Below are 27,758 nucleotides of genomic sequence, written 5' to 3'. Positions count from 1 at the left end.
CCGACTGTGCACTTGCGGGTTGGGCGAGAGGAAAGTGGGGGGCTGCGGGCTGCGGACTGGGCTGGCATGCGGGGCGGGACTGGGCGAGGCTGGCAGGAAAGGGGGAGGGGGAGCAGGGCGGCCAGAGCTGCAAGAGAATGGGTGGGAGAAGAAAGAAGAACGGGAGAAAGGAGGGGAGAGGCCCGGAGAAGGGGAGGGGGGAGAGGTGCTGCCCACGGAGAGGGGAGGGGGCCCAGGCTTGCGTGGCGGCGGCGGGGACGCGCCCTGGGAGGTGCGCGCGCGCAGAGCCCCACGCAGCCCAGGCTGCCCCTCCCCCCGTCACCGCTGCCCCCCCACAAGGCCTGAAGGCCCAGGCCCCCACACGCAAGCTCTGCTCCCCCAGCTGCGCTCTCTCCCCGTCTGCCCCAAGTCGCTTGAGCCGAGGCTGGGTTGCGCGCCCCCGCCGCCGTGCTCGCGGGCCACTCGGAATCGCGTGCGTCCACAGACTGGGGACTGGGACTCCCCCCCCCCCGGGGGAGGGGCGTCCGAGGACTTGACCTTGACCGGACCGAACTCGTCCCTCTGGCGGCTCCAGGTCGGGGGAGTCGGAGCGCGCCCCAGTGTGTGCGCGCACGCGCGTCCCGCCCTTGCTTACCCGGGTTCTGCCGGCTCCCCATCCCCCATCCATCCCTCCCTTGGCCCCCCCTCCCGGGGCCCTCCTGCCGAGTCGCCGCCGCCGCTCCAGGGGACACGGTGACTGACGGACAAGCTGCCGGCCTCGCCGGGCCCTCCACCCAGTCCCGGCGGGGACCCCGCGGCCGGCTACACTTGGCCTTACTGACGGGGGGGGGGTGGGCGGAGCCCACCCCCCCATCTCCTTTTCCCCAAACCCCACGTTGCGCTTTTTGGCAGCTCACTGTAGGGCTTTTGTAAAGCCAACTTCCTGGCACCGGCCGCCTCCCCCAACCCTGTCCCCAACCTCCCCCCTCCGCACCCCCTCCCCCCGGCCGCCGCCTGAGCGCAACCGCTGCCAGGCCTAGGACTTTGCAGCAGCCTTGGCTTTTTCTGTTTTGTGCCCAAGCCCGAAAGAACAAAAAAGATCCACCAAAAAACCAAACTCAGACCCTGAAGATGACTTTTCTCCTCTCCAAATACACGTCTCCTTTTTTTTTCCTTTCCGACGGAGAAAGCCTGAAGTCCATATTGATGGACTGGACACATTTACGAATTTGACCCAACTTTACCCAAGAGAAAGAAGTCCCAGCCGGATAACTGGAAAGGTGGGGAACTGTGATTATCATGCCCACCACCCCATCCCCTCCCTGCCCCCATCCTCATTCCCATCCCCGTCATTACTATTGCTTGCCATGGGTTGGGCACTGGGCAGAGATCTGACCTAGAGAGGAGAGAGAGAATGCCTGATTGGATGGCCTAAACCTGGAGTGTCCTCAGAGGCTTGGACCGTGAGAGCCGTCCCAGTGCAAGGAGAAAGGAGGGTTGTGCACTAGGAGCCACACGGACAGGCAGACTAGTCTAATGCTTCCTGGCCTGCATCTCGGCTCCTCTGTTTCAGCTGTCAGGGACTGGGCTGCGAATGTGTGTGTGTGTGTGTGTGTGTGTGTGTGTGTGTGTGTGTGTGTGTGTGTGTGTGTGTGTGTGTCTCCCTGTCTCTCCCTGTCTCTGTCTTTCTCTCTCTCTCTGTCTCTCTCTGTGTGTCCCTCTCTGTCTCTGTCTTTCTCTCTGTTTCTTTCTGTCTCTCTGTCTCTCTCCTTCTGTCTCTCTCTCTCTCTCTCTCTCTTTCTCTTTCTCTTTCCCTCTCCCAGCCTGACTACCCACATCCTACGCGCTCCAAGCTGGGGGCAGCTGCTGGCTTTTTCAGAAGGCAGAACAGAATTTCCAGCTTCCTCTAGTTTGCCCCCCCTTCCCCCCACTACACCCTCCCCTCTCATAGCAACAGAGTTTCTTGGTTCTTGGCCCCAGCATACATCAGCGTTCCTTCCATCCAGTACCCTTCCACGTCACATCTCACCATTCTTGTCTACCAATTGAAACCTGCCCATTGGAAGAAAAATATATATACTTTTTATGTCATTGGCAAATTCAAAAGTTGCTGCCAGCCCTCTCCTTGCTGGGAAACTTCATTAAACACTGCATTAGCCCCATAGGCAGTACAAAGGAGAGGACCCTCCTGCACCCACGTGTCCCTCTACCCTCAGTGTCTCTGGCTCTGAGGGTCTTGGGCTCTGAGGGTCTCTCTGCTCCTCCCCTCAGTCCACTCTCACACAAAGGGGCAGCCGTCCTCTTCCATTTCAGGATGGCCTCGAGTGTCCTCGTCTGTCCTGCCAGTGGCCTGATTTCTCAGCTTGATCCCTAGGAGGAGAGAAGTCATGCTGGGCTCTATACAAATCAGGACCCAAAAGCACAGCTTCTACTCCATTGCTGTGGACCAAAGGCTGTGACAGGCTGCTGGTTGGGTCGGCTTGAGTACTTCCCATTAGATATGCAATATTTATAGAGGGGACTCTATTTATAGAGCAAGCTCCTGCAAGGGAGCTTGCTGAGGTCCAATGTTTGACTTGAAAATTCAGGGGGAAAAAGGCACTGATTTTTGCCTCCCTCTCTCCAAATACTCCTGCTCCCTTGCATGTGAGCACACACACACACACACACACACCACAGTAAAGGCTTTCCCTGAAATTCAGACACATTCATTTCTCAAATGTTGTTTAAAAAATATTAAATAAATGAATAACACCCAAACTCTGAATACCTTCCTGCCTTTGTCTCTGGAAGAAAAAGTTTTCTAGGATAACTTTTTATTGGAGTTGCCAGGTCTGGGGACCCTCACTTGGAAGATGAGGAATAGGATATCAGCGCTGCTCAGCCCTACCTTACACACAGGCACACTCACAACAAGACCATCACCCCCCCCCCCCAAAAAAGCATTCATTCCTCTGTAATGAAAACTAAAGCAGCCATTCCATCTTCCTCCAGGGGCCAGTCTCTATTCTCACAAAAAGCTTGATGAAAACTCCTTTCTTCTTTGGTCCTGCACAATTTTTATTCATTTTTACTCAACTGAAATTCATAGGACAAGACAAGGGCTAAAGAGGCTGGCCTCCGCCAACGTGGCTGTCCCCGAAAAGAACCGAGGTTTACTCCACAGCGACTGTACACACACACACACACACACACACACACACACACAGAGAGAGAGAGAGAGAGAGAGAGAGAGAGAGAGAGAGAGAGAGAGAGAGAGAGAGAGTAGAGGTTCCGGCAGATTCCTTTTTCCCCAAACCATTTTAACTGTGAAAAGGAATCCAACACTTAACGAACATCAAAACAGCCTAAATGGCCACCGCCGCCCCCCTCCCCTAATAACCCAAATATGCCTAGTCTGGTCTACCTCCTGACAAATATATTAAAGTCATTTTGTGGCTTTCCAATATTAGAGGAGGGTCGAGGACCTCAGACGTTCTCAGGGAGCTGACGTTGTGTGTCTGGGTTTAAGAGCCCAGGTCCTGACTGCTCCGATCCCCTCATGTCAAAAACCAGGAAAGGAAATGAAAGAAAATTGAAAAATAAAATAAAATAACCACATGAAATAAAGGACCAAGAATGAGCGACCCCCGCTGCCACTGTATTTCTCCTGCCTGCAAAATGAAAGAGCATGAGAAAAGAAAAAAAAACAACCAAAGATCAAGGTGATTAATAAACACCTAAGTAACTAATTACAGAAATACATAGACACCTGTTTCCTTCACATATGCCTCATTTCAGATACAGAAAATGCCTGCTCTTTAAAAGATATAATTATAAGGAAAATGAGTTGCCACCAAAAAGTCCTTTTGAATTCATTTTAAATCAATTTCTCAAGCACCTTAACTCATAGAAATTAATATACTCTATCTTGTGGTTTAAATCTAAGATCTAAAACATTGACCTTTCATGTGTGTGCAGATGGAGACAGAGAGAGAGAGACTGAGAGAGAGAGAGAGAGAGAGAGAGAGAGAGAGAGAGAGAGAGAGAGAGAGAGAGAGAGAGAGAGAGAAGGCACCGGGAGATAGCTCGCTCTTTTTGCCCCACAAAGTACAAACGACTTTTCTTCCATCCCCAAAGGCTACTCACCTCTCTAGGCTCTTAGCACCAATACAACCTTAACAACTACTTTCTTCCTGTTCTTCCTAAAGCTGGGGACTCATTGCCAGCTCTCTGCCTTGCAACTTTCACTTGAAATCTCTGGGTCTCTGGATCCTCTTGATAACCTTTATTTCTTGCTGGAGAATGATTTTCGCCCTGTTCGGAAGAAGGCATTTAAATGTGGCTGTTCCCTCCAGTTTTTATTTGGAACCAGGCAGAAGGCTGTTCTTGGGAATGTAGTTTTTTTTCTTCTCTGGATCTAGTGGAGATTTCCATATAATTATGATTGCAAATTGGGAAGCCAAATTCAGCTTTATTCAGAAATAATTAATACCAGTCAGGTAATTCCAGATGAGTAGTAGTCAGTGTTTCCCCCCCTCCATTTTCCGCTATCATTATATTATAATATTTAAATTAAAATATATTGTCAATAATAGCAAAAGGGGTTTTTAAAGTAATTTTTAAAAAATATTGAAATAATTACTTTGCATTTCATTGCTGGATCCCAAATCACTGTGAATGGCCTGCCCCTGCTTTTGGGAGGGGAGCTCTCAAGGGATGAGGTCAAATCTTTCCAAATACTGCTCGAAAGAGTTGTGATATTCCAGTAGGTTTAGATCTTGGGGGTGAGTTATTTTCTTCCCCTTTATCACAAGATCTGCCTAATGGAAATCTCAGCGAGGGACTTCCTGCTATCTGTCCACCCCTCCCCCACCAAAAAAAATTTGTTTTTCTTTTTCCCTGGTCCAATTTTATTTAGAGTGTGTCATACACTTCAGTAAAATGTGTGAAGTTTGAGGTTAGATGAATTTTGCTGCCAATTTTCAGGGAAAAGCACTTTGTAAAAACTGGCTTCAGAGTTCAAGGAAAGTGACCTGTTTTCTCCTCTACCTCACCCCCCCTTACAAAATCAGGATCATTGGTTTCACAGTAACCTCAATTTACCTTCTCAGCCATGTCCGAGACTTCTTCCAGACACAAATCCATATTATAGTGTTTAAGTTACAGTACATTATTGTTAAATAAGTAAGGAAAACAAGTGAGGAAGGATGAGGCTGGTGGGATAATTTAGATTTGGACAGAAATTTTTAAAACTTTACGTTCATAGTCAAGAAGACCAAATGCCCCCGAGTCTGTGTTTGTTCTCAGGGTGGTTGAAGTGGGCCCCCTAAACTTAATGCCCACAGAGCTGATGCCCTTGGGAAGATAGCTGCTCCAATTCTTTCAGTAAATGTTTCCCAAAGGCAGACTATTCCTAGATAAACAGACAGACAGACAGATAGACAGATAGATAGGTAGGTGGGTAGGTAGGTAGGTAGGTAGGTAGGTAGGTAGGTAGGTAGGCAGACAGACAGCTAATCAGAAAGTGGGGACAAAATCTAGGGACAGGTTTTAAGTTATTTATTATTATTATTTTGCTATTCATCAGATAAGATCTTGCTTTCAGGTCCAAGTAATTTTGCGCATCAGAAATTCCATTTCGTCCTGCCTCTTCAGTAATAAGCAGTGGGCTCTTGGAATTTATAGTTCATTTTAGACTTCTGGGCATCAACTTCCCAGGCAGCTAGATGGATGCACGTAGATACACATGTATTTTTAAAAAAAAATGTGGGAAGAAGATAAAACCAGAGCACATACCCAGCAAAGCAGCAAAGGCAACTCAAAATTTTAAAGTGTCTCAGATTGCAAAAAGACTCCATAAATGTGGACCCGTATTTCCTTCAAAACAGTGTGAAGCATTTCTCCAAGCATTTTGTCCACTCAATTTTTATCAGTAATGGTTTATAGCAAACTTGGCATTTAAGTGCTAGCCACACAAATGTGTGCTCTGACAAACAGACAAGTGGATCTGAGAGGGAGGAGAGCTCAGGAGGTGGGTTCAGCCCCCTCCTCAGTCCTCAAAAATTGTCATAGGAAAAAGTGGCAGAAAAAAACATGACATCGCTTCTTTCATGATTAAAAAAAATGTCAGTTTAAGAGCGTTCTAAAATGCACTCAGGCCTGGGACTGATGATTCTTTTGTCTTGGTACTGGTGGCTCCCAGCTCCACATTTGAAAAATAAAAATCCAGATTAGAAACTTCTAGTGGGCAAAGGGTCATCTGAATTATGTGACAAAATTCCAGCTTGTCTCTTCATTCTGTATCACACGTACGTATTTTCTGTAGTTCCCTTCATAGTCTACCTGTGAGTATAGACATTGTATCTTCGTTAGATATTACGTGTGGATCTGATCTCTTCATTCCATGAACTGTGTGCATATAATGGGCATCTTTTCACTCTACTACACATGCACGTGTATTTGTATAGATATAGACAGATCTTCTCTGTCTCTATAGTTTGTACTACCCGGGAAGATTGTCACATAGGTTTATTACATTCCACATGTGTACACAAATATTGTGGACAGTGTTTAGAAAGTCTCCATAGGGAGATAGCTTTTCTTATTTTATGCTATGTGCATCATATCGTTTATTATTTTAATTTACATTTATGTATATATTTTTCATTATATTGTACTTATATGTATACATACCTTAGCCATCTATTATGTACCACATTGTGCTTATCTGCTGTGTGTGTATATATAGTATATGTATATACACACAATATATATTTTTATTCTACAAATATATGTACATCTTATCTATCCTTTTCACTAAAGTCTATGTAAGAGCATGTATGTGTATATATATATATATACACACACACATAGTTTTATTTCTGCCTTCATTTTATACTACATCTGTGTATCTGTCTTATTTTTTAATTATATTATACATATATCTTTCATTTTGTGATCCGTGGATGGCTATCTCTCATGTATTCTGTCATTATCTGTTACATGTATCTTTTTTATTACATGCTACTGATATAGACTCTATTTCTATTTTACCATATGCTCTGTGTGTGAATGTGTGGATTATATATTATAGCTAAAAGAAAACGTGACTTAGATAGCAGCTAACTCTTCATTTTTATTTTTTCTAAGCAGTATAAACATACACAAAGAGAATAAGACATTGGTACCCATGTGTGTATCTGTGTGGGCATATGGAATAAATAGATATCGATAGAGATAAAGCTAGAAATGGGTGGATTTGCCTTGTCCAGGGGAGTCTGGAAAGCACATTTTTCCTGGGGTCTGCATGAGCAGAAATATAGGAGTTTCAAATTGCAGCGGACCCTTCAAAGAGACCCAGTTATTTGGGGCCAAGCCCCATTTTCCTGATTTTTTCTGGGGTTTGGGGGAAGGCATGTCACCCACTGCGTGTCAGAACTGCCATGTTACCTTCCCCCAAATTGACAGATTTTCTCTGATGCTCTCTCTCAGATTCATTAAAATGGCGTCTCCCAGTAGAAATGGCTATTTCTCTCTCTGATTTCTGGCACTGCTTATAGTCTATAGTCAGTCAATAGTGATTTCAAGTATTTAACTATTTCTGGTGACACAAATCCTGGTGCCCTGTCTGAGGAAAAACAAAAGCTGAGACATTAGATAGTTTGAAAAGAGAAATAGTGTCGGTCTTAGAAAAAATCATCAGCAAAATGCGTCTCTTGTTTTTCCAGACAGGGAAGACGGCTTTACTAGGAGAGAGGGGAGTTGCGGTAGAGGAGTGCAATATCTTAGATTTTTTCAAAGGAACTTGTTTCTCTGAAATCTCCCGGTTCAAGCCTGACCCCGTCCCCCTCTGGAGTAAAGCCCAATGGAACAGTGCATTGAAAGAGAAACTTTGGGAAGTATCGCCTTCTGCCTGTGGGTCTCACCTCCCTGCATCCTGACCGGCGAAATGTTAACAACAGTCAGTTAAGACAGTCAGCGCAGTCACCCGAGGTACAACTTTCCTTCCATGCATCAGGAACACAGGCCCAGAGCTGTGTTATTTCAGCTGGGAGCCCATTCACTGTATTGATAAAGCACATGTCCCTTTGCACAGACCAAGAACTGGCCAGGACAACCTTGGAGTCAGACACAGGAGAGGTCAATGCTGAATCTGCCTGGGACAGCGGCAGCGGCGGGTGAGTGGACGGAGACCTCCCCAAAGGAAGCGTCTGGGAGAGTTCTTCCAGAGAGCGATTAGTGGAAGCTAAGCAGCTTGGAGAGCAAAGCCTGGGGCAGGGGAAGAAGCAGGGGAACGAAGCCCGATGGGACCCGGTTCAGGCATTTAGGAAAATTCCATTTCAGGAACACCGTCCTGGGGAAATAAGTGTGTGTCTATATGCACATCTGCTAACACACACACAGACACACTGCAAATACATAGACACTCCACACACATATACTCACACATACACACCATACATACACATATATACTACACACACACACACACACACACACACACACACACACACACACACACCACTTCGAGCCTCAACTTTGCTATCCTTCTAGAAAAACAGGGAAATACAAATTCCAAGCCTAGCAGCTGCAGAGTCAGTCCATTTTCAGGGTTGCCTTCCCAAACGTTCTGCCCTCACTTTGTGTGCTTGGAAATATATCAGACTCTAAATCTAAAAAGATGGTGAGACTTATTCTTTCCCAGGTCAGAAAGCTAGTCCAAAGGTCCTATAGCAATGATTTGGGACTTGGAGATATTTAAGGGTGAAAAAAAACCCTACTTATCAGAGAGAGGGATGGGGTGTTGATGGAGGAATATATATAATATGTATATGTATATAGTAGGCAGACTTACAACTACTTAAAAGGATAGAAAGAACAAAAAAATAATTTTCCCTCCAAAAAGAACCAACATTTACTGCAAACTCAGACATGCAAAGAAATATTCCATTTCTTTTGGGCAAAACCAAAAATCTACTGGACTTACATAATTCAACTTAGAAAATGTATTGTTTAAGAAACCCCTGATGAGGGTTTCTTTCCTGTTGCAGAGTCCAGTTCTCAATAACCACTTCTACCAAACAAGAGCTTGGATTTCTGAGTCACTGACAGGGACCAGCCTTGCGGTCAGCTCTCTTCCATCCACCTCCACTTCCACCAAGGTGTGGTTCTTACAAAGATCAGGTCTGAGCTTCAAACTCATAGTGGCTTCTGCCCCAAGTGTCCACTAAGTGATATAGACAGGGTATGTGCCCTGTGGTGGACAGTCCCCAAGCCCCAAGAGGCTTGGACTCCATGAAGTCAGACTGCTCCACAAAGACACAATTAGGGGAAAGACCTTCAACTGCCTTTCTGGGTACACAGAGAAAACTGATGGAAGATGTAGCCACCTTCCCACAACCCCCAAATATATCATCACTTAAAAATGCTTACCGGAACACAGAATTCTTTGAAAAAGACAATAAGGAACACAAATCTATTAATAAACAAGCAGATAGTGACTCCTGGGTACCAGCCACTGGGCCAGGCACTAGGGAGGCAGAGAAAAACATCGATACCCACCCAGCTATTCTCCAGGGTGGGCATTCCAACGGAGACTACATGTGTACAGCTAAGGTACACAAAGAATCATTGAAAGGCTGTCTCAGGAATGGGCATATATGGCTCCCAACAAGTCAAATGAGACCTTCCAGGAGTGCTTCTGCCCCTGGAACACTAGGGCTCAGAATCCTAAGAAACTGAAAGATCCTAGAACCAAAGGTACTTTGGAACAGAGGATGTACCAACTGGAACCATTCTCTGAGGCCACTGAATTCACTCTTCACTCTAAGGAGACTGAGGCCCCCATTACTTCCCAGGGTCCTTCAAACAACCGTTGAGGGATTTCAATGAGATTGAGAGACAAAAATGAGCATTGCTCTCTTATTGAGGTGCCAGCCATCATCTCCCCAGAACATGACTACCCACCTCATCATAAGGAAGGTTTTCCTCATGGTATCTGTGAGCAACATACACAGAGCAGGCTTAACTCATGAATAAAGGTGAAGGGAGCTCAGAGGTACAAGGGATCACACTTGCCTTTCATAAGTAGGGAAACTGACATGAACCCAAGCAAAGAAGCAGGGATTTGAATCCATCTTCTGACTCTAAACCCATTCATCACTCTTTCCACCCCAGAATAGTGACTTGGTATTTTGAAAATAACAGCACTCAGGACCAAAATCCCAAAGGTCCCCCATCTCAGGAGATGGAGCCCAGTCAGTTTCACGGTGTCTGGATGCATCGAGAACACCGAGCTGTCTCGAGGAGACTGAAAGGAAACTCTGGAAGATGGGGGAGGGTAAAAGGAAGAGGAAAGGAGGGGAGAGGGAGGGTTCATCTGGAGACGATCTTTCTCCCCAAGTGCTCCACACCCAAAACCAATTCACAAGTCAGATGACTTCTGATTTCTAAGCATCTGTGCCACGAATCAAAACTGAGCATTCCATGGCCACACACAAACTAACCACCACCAATGCCATCTCAGTCACATTAGCACAGGGTCATGTAGTCATGTAGCTGGTTCATCAGTATCAAGGTGAAACACAATCCTGCAGATCTCTCTCTCTCTCTCTCTCTCTCTCTCTCTCTCTCTCTCTCTCTCTCTCTCTCTCTCTCTCTCTTCCTCCCTCTTCTCTTTCTCTCTCTCCTCCATGCTACGAGTCACCAGATATGTAAGGCAGTGCTTAACTCACAGTGGCTAAGGCAGCTGAAACTTTCCATGGAGAAGGCTTTGACACAGAATGACACAATTCCAGGCTGTATGAGTACCTACCAGAATATTCTACGTACAGTTCAGTTCTTGTTAGAGCTACGAGGACCCTTAATAGTCAGAACTTGGAAGGGACCTTGGGATAGAGATTCTTGGGGCTAGGAGAGAACTTCCAATATCAAACCTAGAATGGCAGATCTAGAAGGAACCTTTGATCTCAGCTAGTACAGCCCCATGGTTTTCTAGAGGAGGCACCTGAAGCCCAGAAAGGCAAAGCAATGGCCCAGGTCACACAAGAAGGTATTGGTAGGCTTGCGCCCTGAGCCTGCAGCCCACATTACAAGGCATAACTAGTTTCTTTTGCGAACTCTCGAGTAGCAGTATGTCCAAGCTATTCTTATGCCCCATCATAAATGATGACTAATTTTTCCCTTATGAATAGGATTTTATCTTACTGCAGTTTAATAAGCATTTTGATTTAATTTTTCCAGGTTATAATCATTGCATGTGCAAGTATAGGGTGGAGGAAAGAGAGATAGAGAGGGAGGGGGAGGGAAAGAGGGAAAGGATAGAGAAGAAGGAAGGGAGAGAAGGGGAGAGGAAGACGGAGGGAGAGAGGGGGAAGGAGAGAGAGGGAGAGAGAAAGAAAGAAAGAGAAAAAGGAGGGAGGTGGGAGAGAAAAGGGAAGGAAAGGGAGGGAGAGAGAGGAGAGAGTCCTTTTTCATTTTCTTTGGACTTTTGCATAGACAAAAAGCAGCCCTGCCACAATGACCCCATTGGAATGGGCACAGGCTGCCTGCCGTACACTCGGAATAGAACAGAAGAGGCTCGAGCTGGGTAGAAGGATGGGCCCCAGAATTAGGACAGGTATTGGCCACAGCATCATGCCGTCACAAGGCTCATGTGGTTTTCCAGATGGAATCGTATTAACTCCTTTGCTGCCAATCCTTTGAGAAATGATACCTCTCCATCAGGAAATGCTGGGGCACCAACGACCTTCCTCACCCCCCTCCAGCCCCCCACCCCTCCACCCCCACCTCCCCATCACTGACATCCTGGGAGCAGCTGCACATCATAGCAGAAAGAGCACTGGCTTTGAAAACAAAGCATGGGCCTGCAAATCTAGGTTCTGCCACTAACTACTAGTGTGACTCTGGGCAAGTCAAGTTGGTATCTTCTATGGGCCTCAGTTTGCACACTATAAAATGGGAATGGGCAGATCATCTCCAAAGCTCCTTCCAGCTCCCTTTCCATGATCCTGTGCTCTTGGGTTTGAGTCCTGTTCTAGAGTTAACAATCTGTGGGTCTTCCAGCAAGCTCTTTAACCCCATGAGCCTTCAGCTGAGGAAACCGAGGGTAAGAAGGAAAGGCTGCCCAGATGGAAGCATGTCCTGCCATTGGTAGGTGGCTTTGGAGGTTGGACTCTCCCACAGCCTTCAGGAGTCCTTACACAGAATTTTTAACCCTCTGAGTGCTGACTCTGGGCCTGGTTGAAAGAGTAAATGGCCAAAGAGAATCTAAAATCCCAGAATCGTCATAGTCCCCAAAACTGAGGCCCAGAACAACTGGAGAGAGAAGGCTTTGGAGCCTAAAGTAGCATTACCAGAAGGAGTGGGGATGTGAGGAAGACTGAGAGAGCCCTGACAAGGGAGACGGAATGGACATATGACAGAAATGAGGAAGAAATCTATAGATCCTCTTTGGCTGGGGGGTGGGAAGGTCCTCTTCTTTGCTCAGTTCTTTTGTTATGGGGAGAACAGAAGCAGACACAGACTGCAGGCCCAGAAGGGCATATCCTGACTCTTTCTTCTTCAGTAGGGTTGTCCACCAGGGCATCCTCATTTCACAAAGGGGGAAACTGAGGCCCTGTGGAGGGGCAGGAAGCAGCTGAACCAGGGAGGATCTAGTCAACAATTTAATAAGCACCTACTCTGTGATGAGCACCATGCAAAAGACTCCATCCTGTGCCTCTGAACTCGGCTCTTTGGACACCAGTTAGGACAACATTTCCCAAAAGAGGATCCAGTTGGTGAATTCAGACAACCCTGGGTGTTTCCATTTGAATGAAATGCTGCCTCACATCACCATCCTTTCAATATTTTCATTATCTGGGGAGAAAACCCAAAGTCTGAAAAGACCTGATTCTTTTTTTCTTTCCTCCTGCTGTCTTCCTTCCTTTCTCTCTTTTGTATTTCTTCCTTCCTTCTTTCCATTCTCCCTTTTTCTTGCTTCCTTTTTCTTTCTTTCTTCCTTTCTTCCTTTTTCTTTCTTTCACAGAGAGCAAAGAAGGTCCAAAGATAGCATAACCATGTCACCAATTCACTAAATGATAGTCTGCAAAGTCTACTATTTTGAAAAATCTCCTCTCTCCTGACAGTGGTTGCCCAACTCCCTGATTGAATACTACTTGTGACAGGCATCTCACTACTTAGCACAGCAGTCTATTCCATTTTCAAAATATCAGAATGAAATTTCTTCTTTCTTCAAAATCTACTCTACTCACCTGAACCATCTTTTCCACTGACCAGATTTTCCAGAGATAATGCACTGAGAGACCACTTTCAGATGAGTATAGGGGAAAAACACAACAAATCATTTTTTCATACGCTTTGTGTACTTTCCCTAAATAAAGTTTAGGACCAGAATGCTGTGGATAATGGCTATCAAACCCTTTGGTTGCATTAAATGCCTAAAATATTTGGAAAATATTGTTTTAAAATGTCATTTTCATTTCCAGCCTTCAGTTAGGTAATATGATAGACATGTGATGGGCAAAACATGTACAGGCAGGGCTGAAGGAGAATCCTGGAGAAATAATATTGGTTTCTTCCTGTTTGGCCCCAAATGTCCATATTTTCTAAATATGCAGCCACCATCTTCTTTTGAAATACTTATCACCTCAATTCCACTGAACAGCTCGGAGTGATGGGAGAAGTCCTAGATTCTGTCCCTGAAGGTGCCTCCAAACTGGTCTGTGGCCCAGTGCAAGCCATGTGCCCTCAATGGACCTCAGTTTCCTTTTCTGTAAAATGAGGGTGTTGGAAGACCGCTTAAAATTTAACTTATTAGGTGCAATGGGCTGGGCTGGACACTGAATTGCTGCCTTTGGTAACATGTTTGTAAGGCTGTTGTCTATGGTGCCATCTTTTTTGAGACGATATCATTGGACAATTTATCAAAATGCTAAAAGGGACCTAAGAAGGCACTGTTGCCCAATGCATGGAGGGTCAGAAACCTTGCTCTGCTCTGGACTCCCTGTGTAATGTCGGGAATGTGATTAGACCTCTCTGGGCCTCAGTTTCCTTCACTGTATATTGAGGACTAGATGGCCACCTTACCTGGCAGCAGTAGGTGCTTAATCGGTGAAGCTCTGTGCTCAGCATATAGCCTTTGGCTTCATTCATTTTGTACATTCAAAAATCATATTAAGAGCCTGAATTTCTACCAGTTGAGAAACAGCAGGGGTACAGTGGGTAGAGCGCCTGCTCTGAAGCCCAGAATACCTGGGTTCAAATCCCACCTGCCTGTGTAACTCTGGGCAAGTCACCTAACTACTCAGGATCCCAGGCAGCAATGTCTAAGCTGCAAGGGAGATGCTGACCTGCATTGGAGGATTGGACTCTGCATTGGACTCTCTTCACAGGAAATTCCCCAAGCAATGAAATGTCCTGTCCAGTCGGCCTCCCTGTGTGCCAGGCAGTGTGGTAGACTCTGGGGATGCTGACAGACTGAAAACAGCCACAGCACTGGAGGAGCTGATTTTATCTGGAGGAAAAAGGAGCCCAGATATTTGAGCATCCAACCCAGTCACCATCAGGAAATTGGATGGATTAGTGGAGAGGGTGAGATGGGCAAAGGTATCCGGGGAGCAGGGACTTTGAACTGAGTTACAAAGTAGCCAGGGGATCCAAGTAAGGCCCTTACCTCCTGTCAGTAGTGGTATACTACACAACACAACACAACACAACACACACACACACACTTCACTGCGGCTGTCTCCCAGGAGAGCAAGCAGCATCTGGGGATGACCAAGGGCAGGCGGTCATACATTCCCATGTGCGGGATGTCTGGGCTCAGGCCTCTGGCCTTCCCATCTCAGCCGCGGCGGCTGCTAGCTGCCTGCCCCGGGGCCGCCGCACGTGCCGGAATTAGCCCAGGCTCCTGGGTGAGCCTTTGCCATTGAGGCTGGAACAAAGGGCGCGACCCCAGGGTCAGAGTAGGACCCGGCCGAGGCCGCCGGCCCTTTGTTCTGGGCCTCTGTTTACTTTGCCTAAGTAAAGCTCACCCAGCTGGGCACTAAAGAGGATTAGAGGGGTCAGACCCTCCGGAGGGAGGCGGCCCCGGGCGGGGCACGGGGCAGTGGAAGGGAGGGAAGACACGGCAGGGTAGCAAGCGGCCCCGCACCTCCGGTCCCAAATTCCTCTCTGCTCCAGGCTGCACTCGCCTCCCGTCCTTCCCTGCTTCCTCCGACCGCCTGCCTCTATCTCTCGGTCGGTGGCACAGTGGGTGGGGGGCTGGCCTGGGGTTTGGACTCTGGACGCAGCTCCTTCCCGGTGTGAGACCTAGCCAGTGGGGTGGCAGCGGAGAGGGCTGCGGAGTCCAACGATCGGTGTAGCCCTCGGCCAAGGTCTCCTTCCAACTCCAAAGCCCGTTGCGGCTGCCTCTGGCCTCTCGGGGCCTCCCTCTGTCCTAGAGGCCCCTGGGGAGGAGAGAGGGGCAACTCCTGCTCCTGGACTCGGGAGAGAGAAGGGGCGGGGAGGCGGTGCCAGTGAGCCCTTTGGAGGGACGCCTGGAGAAGCCCGTCATGGGACCCGGACCCGGTCCCTGCAACCACAAAAAAACCCAAACAGCCCGATTCCGTAGAAATACTGTCATCAGCGGAGCAGGAAAGCAAGGTCAGAGAAGCCAGGTTAAGATGCCCTGGTCAGAGGGATGCGCGGCCCTTTCCGAGGCCGAGGACGTTTTCCATCTTGGGGCGAGAGGCGGAGGGAGTGAAGAGGAGTGGGAGAGAATATTTGGCGGGAGGGAGCCATTCGAAACTTTCACAGGGTCCTCTCTCCATACCTGGAGCCTCAGAGGTAGGCGAGTATGACTCCCTTGCTTTTCAGAAGAGGAAACTGAGGCTCAGAGCCTCACAGCTAGTAAGTGGCACAGCCGGGATCTCATATTGCACCCCCAGCCTCCAGATTCAGCTTTGTTTCTGCTGTTTCATGTGACGCCCAGTCAAGACAACTCTTGGAAATCCCTGTTTGGACAGTGAAGTCGTCGAACCTTTCATCTCAGCCTAAGGTCCCTCTCGATCAATTAACCAATCAATAAGCATTTATCCAACGCCTACTGTGTCCACTGCCCAAGCTGGGGCCACAACGACCTCGTTCTAATCATTAGAAACGGGTACCTTTCCAAGAGCCTGCTCGCCCCTGGACAGAGTACCTTGGAAAGCTCCGCCCTTCGGAAGAAAGACTTGCGTGTTCAGGGTGGGCAGGGGAGTTCTCCAAGGCAAGATTCCTGTACCTGGACTTGTGGCAGGCAGCTGAAAACTAAGGCTTCTCAGAGCGTGTTGTTAAACGATGCCAAAGGAAACACATTCCTTCAAAATTGAGTTATCAATTAAAGAAATCGTAAAAAGCAAACGCACAAGCCCCAGGCTTAAGAACCCTGTGCTACCATGACCCTCCACTGGTTCTCTCTTCTGTGTCCCCATATAAGTGGCGGGAGGGTTCTGAAAAGGCTTGTGATTAATTTAAGTGGAGACTAACTCTCAGCTGTAAAGGCCCCGTAGTTGGAGGTGCCTGTTTCCAGGTGGGACAATGGGAGGAGTGAGGGAAAGGGTGTTTTCCTGCCTTCAGTGCTCACTGACACAGCCCTAAAGCCTACTCATTGCTCTCTCCTACCTACAGTAAGCGCTTCCTCCTGGTCAACCCCACTTCCCCAGCAAACAATCAGAGGATGAGGGAGTGTACTCCTTGGATTCCCTGAATGGTCCACCACATGCTCCCTAAGGACCCTCTCAGTCAAGACTGCTGAGCATGGGCCAGTTTTGAAAACAGTTGGGAATGAATTTGGTCTCCCAATGGGCTATAGCCTGGGTTTTCCCAGATCATACAGTTCTGTAACATCTGGGTGCAAAAAGGGTCTCCTGCAGCCTCCTCCAGGGATGAAGACAAGCCTCTGGCCTGTAACCCTGAAAAATGTATTGAATGAAGGAGTTCTTGACCTGCCCACAAGGAGATGGACAGTTTGGAATTTGCTTACAGTAAAAGAAAGCCATGCATGGGTCTAAGTTAAGTGTCTGATGGAAATAATTCAGTCTATGAGCTCAGAGCCTTAATTCTCCAGAGTGCTCCAGCAGAAAGATCGAGGCTGAGCCCAGACTCACCGAGAGCCAGCAGGACTCTCAACCTACACCCCCAACACTGGAAAGAGCTTTGAAGACTGGCTCTGTTCCACCAGTGGCCATTATCACAAAACTTTAGCCAAAAAGGGGGAGCGGGAGAGGTGGCAGGGATTTCCATTCTCTTCTCTTACTGAATAGATAGGAAATATTTGGTTGAGAAATTTGAAAGGCCTATAGCCAAGAAGTCGTCAATAGTACCCCCACCTCAAAAAAAATGGCTAAAAATAAATTACAAATAACTAATATAGTGAATGATAAAAATTAAAGATAAGAAAATAAAATTACAAAAATAAATTGCAAATAATCAATGAGAAAAATCAAAGTAAATATATAATAAAATTCTAAAAACAAATTATAAACAAGTAGCGATTGACAAAAAATTTAAAAAGAACAGAATATAATGCAAAAGATGTTTTTCTCATCTCAGTTGGCCAAATTCGATGTAGGAATCCTGTGACCTCGCCACCATGTTCACTGGCCTGTCTATTGTCCAGGAAGTCAACCCTTCTATCAGATTTGGAGCATTTCACTTCTGTCCTGTTTAGAAAGGGCAAAATTGCTAATTACAGAAGAAGCAGTCCAATAAGGATTGGTATCTGAGTTCTAAGGCTCATCCTTGTCTTTAAAGCCTAATCTCAGCAAACAACATCTGTGAATCCCAGGATACACATGTAAGAACAGGTATAAGTATGTATGTATATGGTAAATGTTCTATATAGCAAAGAAAGAGATGTATCAGAGATCTGGTGGTTCAGAAACAACTACCAGAGCCTGGGTTTTTGCCTAATAAATTGGGAAGGCTGGCAGATGGGGGTGTGTATGTAAATCCTGTCCTGTGACCAAAAGATATTTTCCTTTTCTCTTCTATTCTCCAGTAGCCAATAAAGTCCTTTAAGCCAGGAGCCAGACACCCCACATTTTGGACCTGCTGGCTGAGATCATTCCTAGCCAACTTTGCCATTGCTTCTTTGAGGAATAAAAAAAAAGCTATGCGTGTTTGTGATTTTAGGAATTGTCCACTGACAGGACCATTTAGATAAAGGACAAGAAGAAAGACAATTGTATTCATACGCAGCAGCAAAACTGTCTTTGAACCTGTGTGACCTCCACATTTACAAAGCATTTTATTTTCTCTACTTCTTCACAACCTGGGCTCCTTTTCTGGGGGTGACCTTCACCTCCCACCTCCAGCTTGCCAGAGGGATGGGAGGGCCTCTGGGACCACCAACCAAAGCAACCACTTCATTTCATTGAGGAGGAAAGTGAGGGCCAGGGAGACGAGCGGAACAAGGTGCATCCAAACTAGCATTGGCTAACCTGGCTCTGCTGGCTACAGTCTGGACCCTTCCCTCTGGGCCTCGGTATCCTGGGGATCAGAGCAGCTCTTCTTTAAAGTTCCCACAGTCCTGTTGTGAAAGGAGCCTCTATGGTCTGATCAAAGGAGAGGCAGGAGTGGGGAGATGAGGGTGGTCCCCTAATTGCCTTTAAGTTCATTTAAGGTCTTCTGATATTTCTAGCCCTGCATAGCCTGCCTCTCATCTACCCAAGTTTCCAAGCTCCTTTTGAAGGAGTCCCACACACTGTTTATGAGTGGCTAAAATGGCCAAGTGATGTCACCTGAGACATCTCCAGATGGCTCCTATCCCTGGAAGAGTCCCTTCTCACATCTGCCCCCAGAATCTCTGGCTTTCTTCATCAGCTCATACTAGGCCTTTCCCAATCCTCCCCCTCCCCACCCCACTAGGGCCCCCTATGCCCAGATTCCTTGGAAGAGATGTTGTGTGACTCAAGTGTGTCCAGTATTCCCCATTCTCCCAGCAGACTGTCATCTTCCTGAGGGCAAGGATGGTTTCTTTGGTGACTTTAAATCTACATTGCCTGGAGTATAATTGGTATTTTAGTAAGTGCTTGTTAAATGAGTGAATGAATGAATGAATGATCTGGGCTTTAGTTTCAAATCCTAGAGCTGCCAATTATGAGTTCTCTGCCCTTCCTCTCCCTGGGCCTCAGTTTCCCCTTCTGTGAATGAGGAGGCTAGCTCCTCCACCTGACTACCATGGGTTCCCCGGCCCCCATCCTCTCCAAGGCCATCTCTCTCAGATCAGGTCTCCTTGGGGAAAGATATCTCCCATTCATTTTCCTCCTCCTTTGCCTCAAACACTGAGTCAGCAAATTACCTTTGGCCTTGGCATCAGAGTTTGGAACCTTACAGGGCAAGTCCCAACATGGACTCTGACTTAGCTGAGCTTGACACACCCAGAGTCTCCATCGGGTGTAGGACCCAGCTGGTGTTAAAGAACCAACTCCTCACGTCTTCCAGAGATTCTCTCGTTGGGAGTATTGAACTATCCTTGGCTTACAACCTCTCCTCCCTCCCCCCTCCACCAGGGGAAGGGAGACAAGCATAAATATCTCCATTTTACAGATGAGCAAACTGAGGTTCAGAGAGGATCAGGGATGTTCCCCTGTCTAACATGCAGCAGGAGCAGAGATCCCAGGCACATGTCCTGGCATATCCTTCCTCTGGCTCCCCCTGCCCCTGCCAGTGTCCAGGACACTGTTTAGCATGAGTGCCAATAGAACAGCCTTGGTCTGTCTCTCTTCTGCCTCCTTCTCAGTGCTCTCCAGCACCTCAGAAGCACATCCAAGGCTGAGTTTGTTGTTTCTGCCCCCCCCCCATTTCACTACTTTAGCCTTTGGCACTGCCCAGCTGCCCTTGGGGCTCCCACATTTGGAGCCCTGAGGCTGCCTTCTTCCCCTTTCTCAGACCTCTCACAAGCAATCAGTTCCTGATTCCTGCTCATTCCAGATCTGCAGCATTTCTTACCTCCTAGCCCTCCTCTCTAGACCCTCTGCCACTATCTCATTAGCCATCCTTGGGTCATGGTGAAAGCATCCCGGGAGGATTCCCACCTCTGTTCTTCTCCATTCCATCTTTCCACGATGCAAGGTGCAACTTCTCCACAGATCTCTTCATTCCAATCTGCTGCTCCAGAATTATCAGTAGCTCCCCATAACCTGCTACCTAATGCACACAGGTCTTTAGGCCAGGACACCAGCTAGTCTGACGAGCTCATTTACCAGAGGAAGAGATTTAATGTTCAGGCAGATGATGTGACTGACTGGCTGCAGCAGATAGCCAAGGCAAGATTCTCCCCCTGCTGTGACTCCAGCCTGGGACTCTTTCTTCCATACCTGCAGGCTCAGAGTCCTCTGTCTAGTGTTCAAAACCTTCCACCACTGGCAGCCCTGATCCAGATCAGGAAAAACAAATGAAAGTCTTCCAAAGGCAGATTTCAGCTCAATGTAAGGGTACTGGCGGGGAAGAAAAACCAAACCCTTTCTGACAAGAAAAGTCATCCCAAAGTGGAAGGAGCTGCTGCCTTGGGGACGATAAGCTCACCATCCCTGGGTACCTTTGGACAAATGACCATTCCAAGCTGAAGCCTGGGCATCTTGGCACATAGACCTTGGACTTGTAGGGGACCTCACTTAGAATCCTGCCTGCTACTGTCTGTGTGACTTTTGCTAAGCCACATCTCCTCTTAACCTCAGTCTCTTCATCTATAAAATGGGTAGGATGGATTAGATGCCTTCCCAAGTCCCTCCCTGGATGACATCTAGGAGTCTGTGATTTGTGGTGTCATACCCTGCTAACAATGACATGTCCTTGACCAACTGACCTTCTGAAAGTACCTTAAAAGAGTCCAAAAGAAAACAGGTCTCTGGAATTCTGTCCCTTGATTTCTAAGTATGGATTTTGTACAAAAGTCAGAGATGCTGTTGAGACACCGCACATAAGCAGGAGGTGCCCCCCACTCCATCCTCACACCACCCCCACCCTGGTGCTCAACCCCTCCCAGCAAGTCTCACAGAAATCAGAGTCAAATAGCCAAGCCTACATGGGAAGTTCACAATCCTTGGGATGCCAAGGCAGATTTTTCTACTGGGAGATCTCCCCAGATAATAATTCTGCCCAAGGGAGATGGAGCTCCTCCTGTATCCTGAGCACTGGACTGGGTCCTGAGGGACAGCAGAGCCCATGTGCTGTCTTTCTTTTAACTAAATATGCCCGAGTACCCATTAATGAAGGACCTTGGCCTTCCTGTCTCAGTCCAGTCCAGTCCTGTATTAAATCGTACAATGCATGTCAGGGGGCCAAAGTTTTTGGACCTGGCCTTGTTTGTGGCTGGCAAACCCTCTATGTAGTGGCCCCACTTGTGCTTTCTGTCACCTTGGGCCTGGGATTACACAGAACAGAGGCCCCCCTGAGAGGATCCTGTTGCCCCAGGCAGGGCTCACACTGGGGTCCTGGCTTGGCATGTTATTTCAACGCTGATGGTGACTCCTGTTCTTTGAGACACAAGGCTGTCCATTCTTCCCAACATGGTCTCTCTCATTCCAAATATGCTCTTCTCCCAGCCTCTCATTCCTTCCTGCAATAGCTGAGCCTAGTGTTAGGTGAGGTTTGCTCCCAGGGACTGTCAGCTCTGGGCCCTCCCCTTTCCAATATGGCAGAATCATCCTATTCCAAACATACGAGGGAACAAAATGATCAACATGCCCAACAGGGACCAAAGACAACAGAGAGTGTAGTGTTGAGTGCACAAGGGGTTAATGAAGGGCTGGGAAAAGAGGAGGAGAGAGCCCATCCTGAAAGAACAAAAGCCCAAATTGATGGGGATGTTATTGGGGAAATAAATGAGGGGCAGATACGGGGCTGGGCAAGCTACAAACACAGACCTCACTGTCTCACTGATAGACTCGGTCTCCCAGGAAGGGGTCAAGAGCCTTGAGTTACAAGGGCCCAGTCCCCCAGAGAGGCTCTCTCACAGTGGCAGCCTAGGTGTGGGGTAGGGGTGGGGCTGATAGCCTGGAACTCAAGGCCTCAGGCCAGCCTGGGACAGCATAGGGAGCAGATCGCTCAGCCTCCACCTCAAGGGGAGATGGGTCTTCACAGCAAGTTTCTAGCACCTCCCCCCAGCTCCTTGCCTGAGGCAGGCAGGACCCTCTGCCACTTTGGCTTGTGGGGTTGTTTTTTTTGTCCAAAATGGATGGCAGCAGGGGATGGGGGAGAAGAGAATGTGGGGAAGAATAAGGAAGGGCTGGCCACGAAGAGGGTCTCAAAGTGACCCACCTGGCTTCCTTGAACGTGCTCCCCCTTCCAATGAAAACTGGCCAAGGGAGGATGGGTGGACAGGGAGGTTTGGAGAGATTGGGGAGGGGGCTGCATGTGAGGGGGTGATGAGGGGCTTTATATGAGGGGGAGGAGGCTGTACGTGTGTGATGGGGAGGGGGTTGAATGTGATGGGGAGGGGCTGCATGTGTGTTATAGGGGGCTGTGTATGAGGGGGTGGTGTTCACAACCTTGATCAGACCCAACCTGGGTGACTAGTTCCATCTCCCAGATGTCAGAACAAGCCCAAGGACCTGCTCATGTGGCCCAGAGAGGTCTCACCTGCACCTACTGCACCCCAACCCTATCCCACTAAGGACCTGGTTCCCCCCATTCCTCCCAGTGCAATTTTCCCAGCAACCTCCCCATTCACTGACTGTGCTCTCCCCAAGTATTCCCTGGGCTCCTGTCAGTCCTGAGAAGCCAGGGGCTCTCCTCCGAGGCTGTGAATGTCCCTCCCTTTGGTGTCTAAAGACCACTCCTAGGTGGATCCAAGAATCTTGCCTGCACCTCCAGAGGAGCCCCAGACTGCCAGGGACCGGTCCAGGCTCAGCGGCGGTATTACAGTCATCGGGTTCAACCGTTCAGAGCTCACCTGGGAGAGCACACCCAGCTTGTGGCATATGCCCAAAGTGTGGTGGTCCAGAAAAGAGGGATGCCAGAGCCTGAAGGACCAGGAATCTGAGCAGCAAGGAAGGCCTGGAGGACCCTGCTTCCCAGCCTAGCTGCCCTGCTGGCTACACCCACTCATGTAGACAGATGTGTGCAGATGTACTTGCATGCATGTGCATAAATACACACTTGTACATATAGATAACAGTGCAGATCTGCATGTGTGTGGTATGTATGTAAATAGACATGCAAGATATGTGTGCATAAATATGTGTGCGGTGTGTGTGAATCTGCAGCTACATTTGGGATGCCATTGCTCTTTCTTCTTTCTCTCCTCTCTCAAGCCCCCAGGGACTCTCAGCCCTCCATGGACAGGAAGCCCCCAACTAGCAAATGTCAGAAAACATTCTGAGTATTTGAATCATTTCAAGAGGTAAAGTTCCTCACACACACACACCTCCCCCCCACTCATAAGCACACACATGCACATATACACACAAACACACACATGCACACACACATACACATGCTCGAGAATGCATGCACACACCTCCCGCTCCCCAGACACACGTGCAAACACACATCCCTCCCCAGTGGGCTTTGTCTGCCAGCCTCTGGGTGCTCTGCAGGGGTCATGGGCAGCTGAGAGGGTTGGGCAAAGGTGCCCTTTGAACTTGGGAAGGAGGGAGAGGGAGGAAGTTGGGGGATCCCCTTCTGAGGACCCCAGCCCCCATCAGGATTTCCTGGCAGGCACCAAACATTGAGTAAAAATTCCACATCATTGTGCCGGCCTCCAAAGGAAGTGAACTGTATGCTGGGGGGCGGGGATGGTGTGTGCTGAGCTCAGCAATTTGCTGGCCCCTCTGCCCTAGTGTGCACCTCCCTGGGGGATAGGGGCTCCTACTCCCCTCCCTAGGCTGTTCCTCAGGACCCTGTCCCCACTCTCCCCTGGTTTTCTCCTTCTTCCTTCCATTTTCTCCTTCCCTCTTTTCTTCTTTCCTCTCCCTTTTCAATTTCCTTTCCTTCTCTTCTTTTTCTCACTCCCTTTTTCACGTGTTCTCCTATTCCCTCATGCTTAGCCCCTCTTTTCCTTTTTCTCTCTCTCTTTCTCATTCTTTCTTTTTCTTCCTTTACTGGTCTCCCTCCCTCGTGCCTTTTGTCTCATCCCTTCTCTCTTTTTCTCAAGCCCTGAAAACATGTGTTGCCTGTCTTCCGTGATCCCCAGCACTGGGTGGGGTGAGTGGGGGAGCCCCAAGCCACACCCTCCCTGCTGCCTCTCCCTGCCCCACCTCCTTGCAGCACAGCTGGGTGTAGCACACACCCCCACATTAGGCTGTGGCTTCCAGTTCCCTGTCTCTGCACCCCACCCCCTTGTCTTGATGAGAACCTGGCCTCAGGTCAAGCTGCTGGGGGGTGGGGAGGAGGAGAGGAGGGAGAAGGGATCCTGGGGCAGTCAGGGGTGAAAGGGGGAGGAACAACATGGAGGAGGTAAGCAAGGTCCGGGGGGAGGGGAGGAAGGGTCTTGTCAGCTTGCTCTCCTGTCCCTAAATGAGAGGAGTTGCCTTGGCCAGAGCTGAAAGCCACTCCTTTGCTCCGCCCTAGGTGCTTTCCTGGGGCCCTGGGACTTCCACACTGTAGGACTGTGGGCAAGTCACTGTGGTTTGGAGGAGGGAGGCAGCCCTGGCCTGGCTGATCAACCCCATCCATCAGGTACCCAGCAGTAAGGGGCAGTCTGCTGGGATGCCCAGCTCCAGCAGGCGTTTTCTGGGAGCTCTGGAGAAGTGAGTGTCCGGCTGGGTGTGGACTGTCAGAGGACCAGCCCCTCTCCCCAGGCTTAGGATGCACGCATGCCCACTCATTCAAACCAGCTCTTTGGGCTTAGATCCAAATGTGCACTGATGACAAAGACTGACTTTCCCATTGGCCTCTAAGGGGGCAAAGTACTTTACATGCATTGCTCCCTAACACTCTGTCGAAGTAGACATATCATCCCCATTTTTCAGATGAGAAAGCTGAAGTTCAGAAGTGCAGTGACTCCCCATTTCTGGAGCTGCTGAGCAGCAGGGGCAGGATGGGAACCCAGATCACTTCTGATCCCAAACCCAACACTCTGCATGCAGTCAAAGTCTGAGCCATCCTGGGATGGAGACCCGGCACCTGGATCCCTTTCCTCCTCTGGTGGTCCCTGGGGCCACAGTCATGAGCTTGTCTCTTGATCTGCACTCCCACGACCCCCAGAATAAGGCAGAAGCAGGTTCAGCCAAGCCAACTTTTCCCCCATTCTTCTCACAGTACCCTCCATTTCTGGATAGTCACTCCCCCCATGCCTGGCATCCTCTCCCTCAGGCCTTCTGCTGGCTTGGGAGCCTGGGTTCCCCCAGAGCTCTGCTCTCTCTGCCTGCAGCTGTGTGCCCCACCTTTCTGGAAGTGCAGGTCGACTCTCCAGGGAAGGGAGGCTTCCCAAAGTGGGGGCAATTCTATGTTTTCTTGGCAACCTAAGTGCCTGGCTTCTACCATGGGAGGGGCCTAATAAAAGTGTGTCCCCTCCTAAGGGTATAAAGATGCACTGTCTCTCTCCCTTAACCCTGTGGCTTTCAAAGTTCTTTCCTCAAAATAACCCCTACAAGATGGGTGGCCATTTTACAGATGAGAAAATTGAGGCCTAGAGAGAAACAAATGGAGTGTGCTTATCTACTATGATCAATAGAGGCTTCACTTGACTCTTCCCAGCCTCAGTTTCCTCATCTGTGAAACGGAGACAGTCACAGCACCTATCTCACAGAGGAACAGTGAGGACTGAGTGAAAAATCCTTCACAACTTTAAAGTTCCAGTTAAATGGTACCTCTCATGGCCTACACTGGACACCAGGCCATGGCACAGAGCCACCCACCCTACCCCTTACACCATACACAAGCACAGACACACACTTAGACACATACACACACATGCATATGCATGCACAGACAGACATGCACACACTCATAGACACACACATACACACACACATGCCCAGGCATGCACACACAGACATACTTACACACACACGCACACACACACACACACACACACACACACACACACACACACAGCCTTGACGGGGGCCATTTCAGAGATGAGGGGAAGAAACTGGCCCAGGGTCACTGAGCTGCAGGGAATCACAGGGCTGTGCCTGGCCCCTCCCCAGGCTGGCCCTCCTCAGGACCCCTTAGTTTGGAAGACCCAAGTGCAGCTGTGGTGAGGCTACCCAGGACCAGTTGTGTCCTCCAAGGGCCCCATATCTCTGAACCCTGCCTGGAGTTCAGGGTTAGGGTGCCTTCCATCGTGGCCTCGTTCCCCCAAGCAGGTAAGCACAAACCCATCAAAGCCCTGGAAAAGCCCAGCCAATCCAGCCAGAGAGAGGGAGAAGAGCATATGAGAGCAGGTCAGGGCACGTTTCATGGCCAAAGGACAGATCAGCTCCAAGACAGAGGGATTCTTGAGCCTGGCTGAGCCAACCCCCTCTTTGTGTAGAGGAGACCCGAGACCCAGTCCAGACCACAGAGTTGGAGCTCTTGAACTCCAAATCCCATGCAATGAGGAGGGCTGGATTTCTCATCCCAGGCTGACCATTCACTATGGCTACTAGGCAAATTTACCTCCCTGAACTGGGGCTCCTCATCTATTAGTCAATTAGTCAATCAACAAACATTTCTCAAGGGCGTACTCTGCATCCACAATTAAGTGCTGGAGATTCAAAGAGGTGACTGAAGCAATCCCTGCGGCCAAGGACATTCACAAGCCTACTTCCCTGTGAGGGTATGAGAAGCATTACTCCATCGGGAGAAGCAGCCTGTCTGGCCTATGGGTCTCATGGCCTGATTTCGAGTGCTACCAGACAAATCTCTCAGAGTAGAATTTATAACAACTCTGTCTCCCTGGAGGGAGCCATAGGGACTAGGAATTCCCCACTACAGTGAAATCACTGATAAAGGCCTTGTGGGTGTGAGCAGGCCGATGGGCCTTTGGTCTGCAAGTGTGGCCACACCTATCTTCTCCCAAATGCGACGTCAACCCCAGAGCCTTCCTGTATTTGGAGCCCTGAGCAAGGGCGCTCAGAGCTCATTGACCAGCTGGACCCAGGGAAACCCTTAGGGGTCCATAATTACTCTATCCCTGGGGCCCCTGAGCTCCTGAGAAGGTCCTGGCCCCACCTGGGAAGGCAGGTTCCTGCGACTGACCCTAGATTCCTCATCGTTGTTAGAGTAGGGCGGTGGGGTTTGTACAGTGCTGTACCATCAGCTCTCATTATTACTTATTATTACTGTCCCTATTTTAGAACTAAGGAGACTGAGGCAGACAGAGGAGAGGGACTGGCAGGGTCCAGGTTAGGACTGAGCAGTTTGACTTGGGCGCAGGGATCTCTCCACGGTGGTCATCGCTAGGGCCCACATCTATTAAGCGCCGCTTGGAGGTCAGGGCCTCCCGTGGAGCTGACAACAGCCTTCAGCCATTGGATACTGATGATGACGACTCATCTCCTCCATCCCTTGGAGGGGACTGTAAGAAACAGGAGAGACTGTGGCAGAGGCAGCCAGAGCCCCAGGGTCAGGGTGCAGCGGCCTGGGGGCTGCGCTGGGCCGGAGAATTTGGCTTCCACCCTGTGATGTCGCTTCTGCTTTCTTTGTGTCTTCGCTGCTCAGCACAGCACATCTTACTATTGATTACATCATTGAAATTAAATAAGCGCATTAAAAACCTCAGCAGTGACCGAGCCCTTCACGGCTGACTGACTGATGTCCTCAGCTCCCTCCCCAAGTTAAAAGTCTTTCTAAGAACAGAAGACCTTGGAGCTCTGCGCATCCACTCGCCCTACCCAGCGTTT

The 27,758-nt window shown here is 48.9% G+C and overlaps 2 long non-coding RNA genes across 3 annotated transcripts in view; one reads left to right on the top strand and one right to left on the bottom strand.

Moving 5' to 3' along the window:
• LOC140496605 (uncharacterized) overlaps positions 1-27,758 on the bottom strand; it is an 86,720-nt gene that overhangs the window by 55,438 nt on the left and 3,524 nt on the right. The window lies entirely within an intron of this gene.
• LOC140496606 (uncharacterized) lies at positions 128-20,825 on the top strand. Of its 2 annotated transcripts, XR_011964338.1 has the most exons (3): positions 132-1,259; positions 7,689-7,953; positions 8,057-20,825. It is a non-coding gene; the product is annotated as an uncharacterized lncRNA (long non-coding RNA). The 2 variants fall into 2 exon arrangements; XR_011964337.1 differs by having other exon boundaries at positions 128-1,259; positions 7,689-20,825.

This window comes from Notamacropus eugenii, chromosome 3 (genome assembly GCF_028372415.1).
Source record: "Notamacropus eugenii isolate mMacEug1 chromosome 3, mMacEug1.pri_v2, whole genome shotgun sequence".
Taxonomy (NCBI): domain Eukaryota; kingdom Metazoa; phylum Chordata; class Mammalia; order Diprotodontia; family Macropodidae; genus Notamacropus; species Notamacropus eugenii.
Note: the sequence above shows the minus strand (reverse complement) of the source record. Positions and strands in the feature narration are given on the sequence as shown.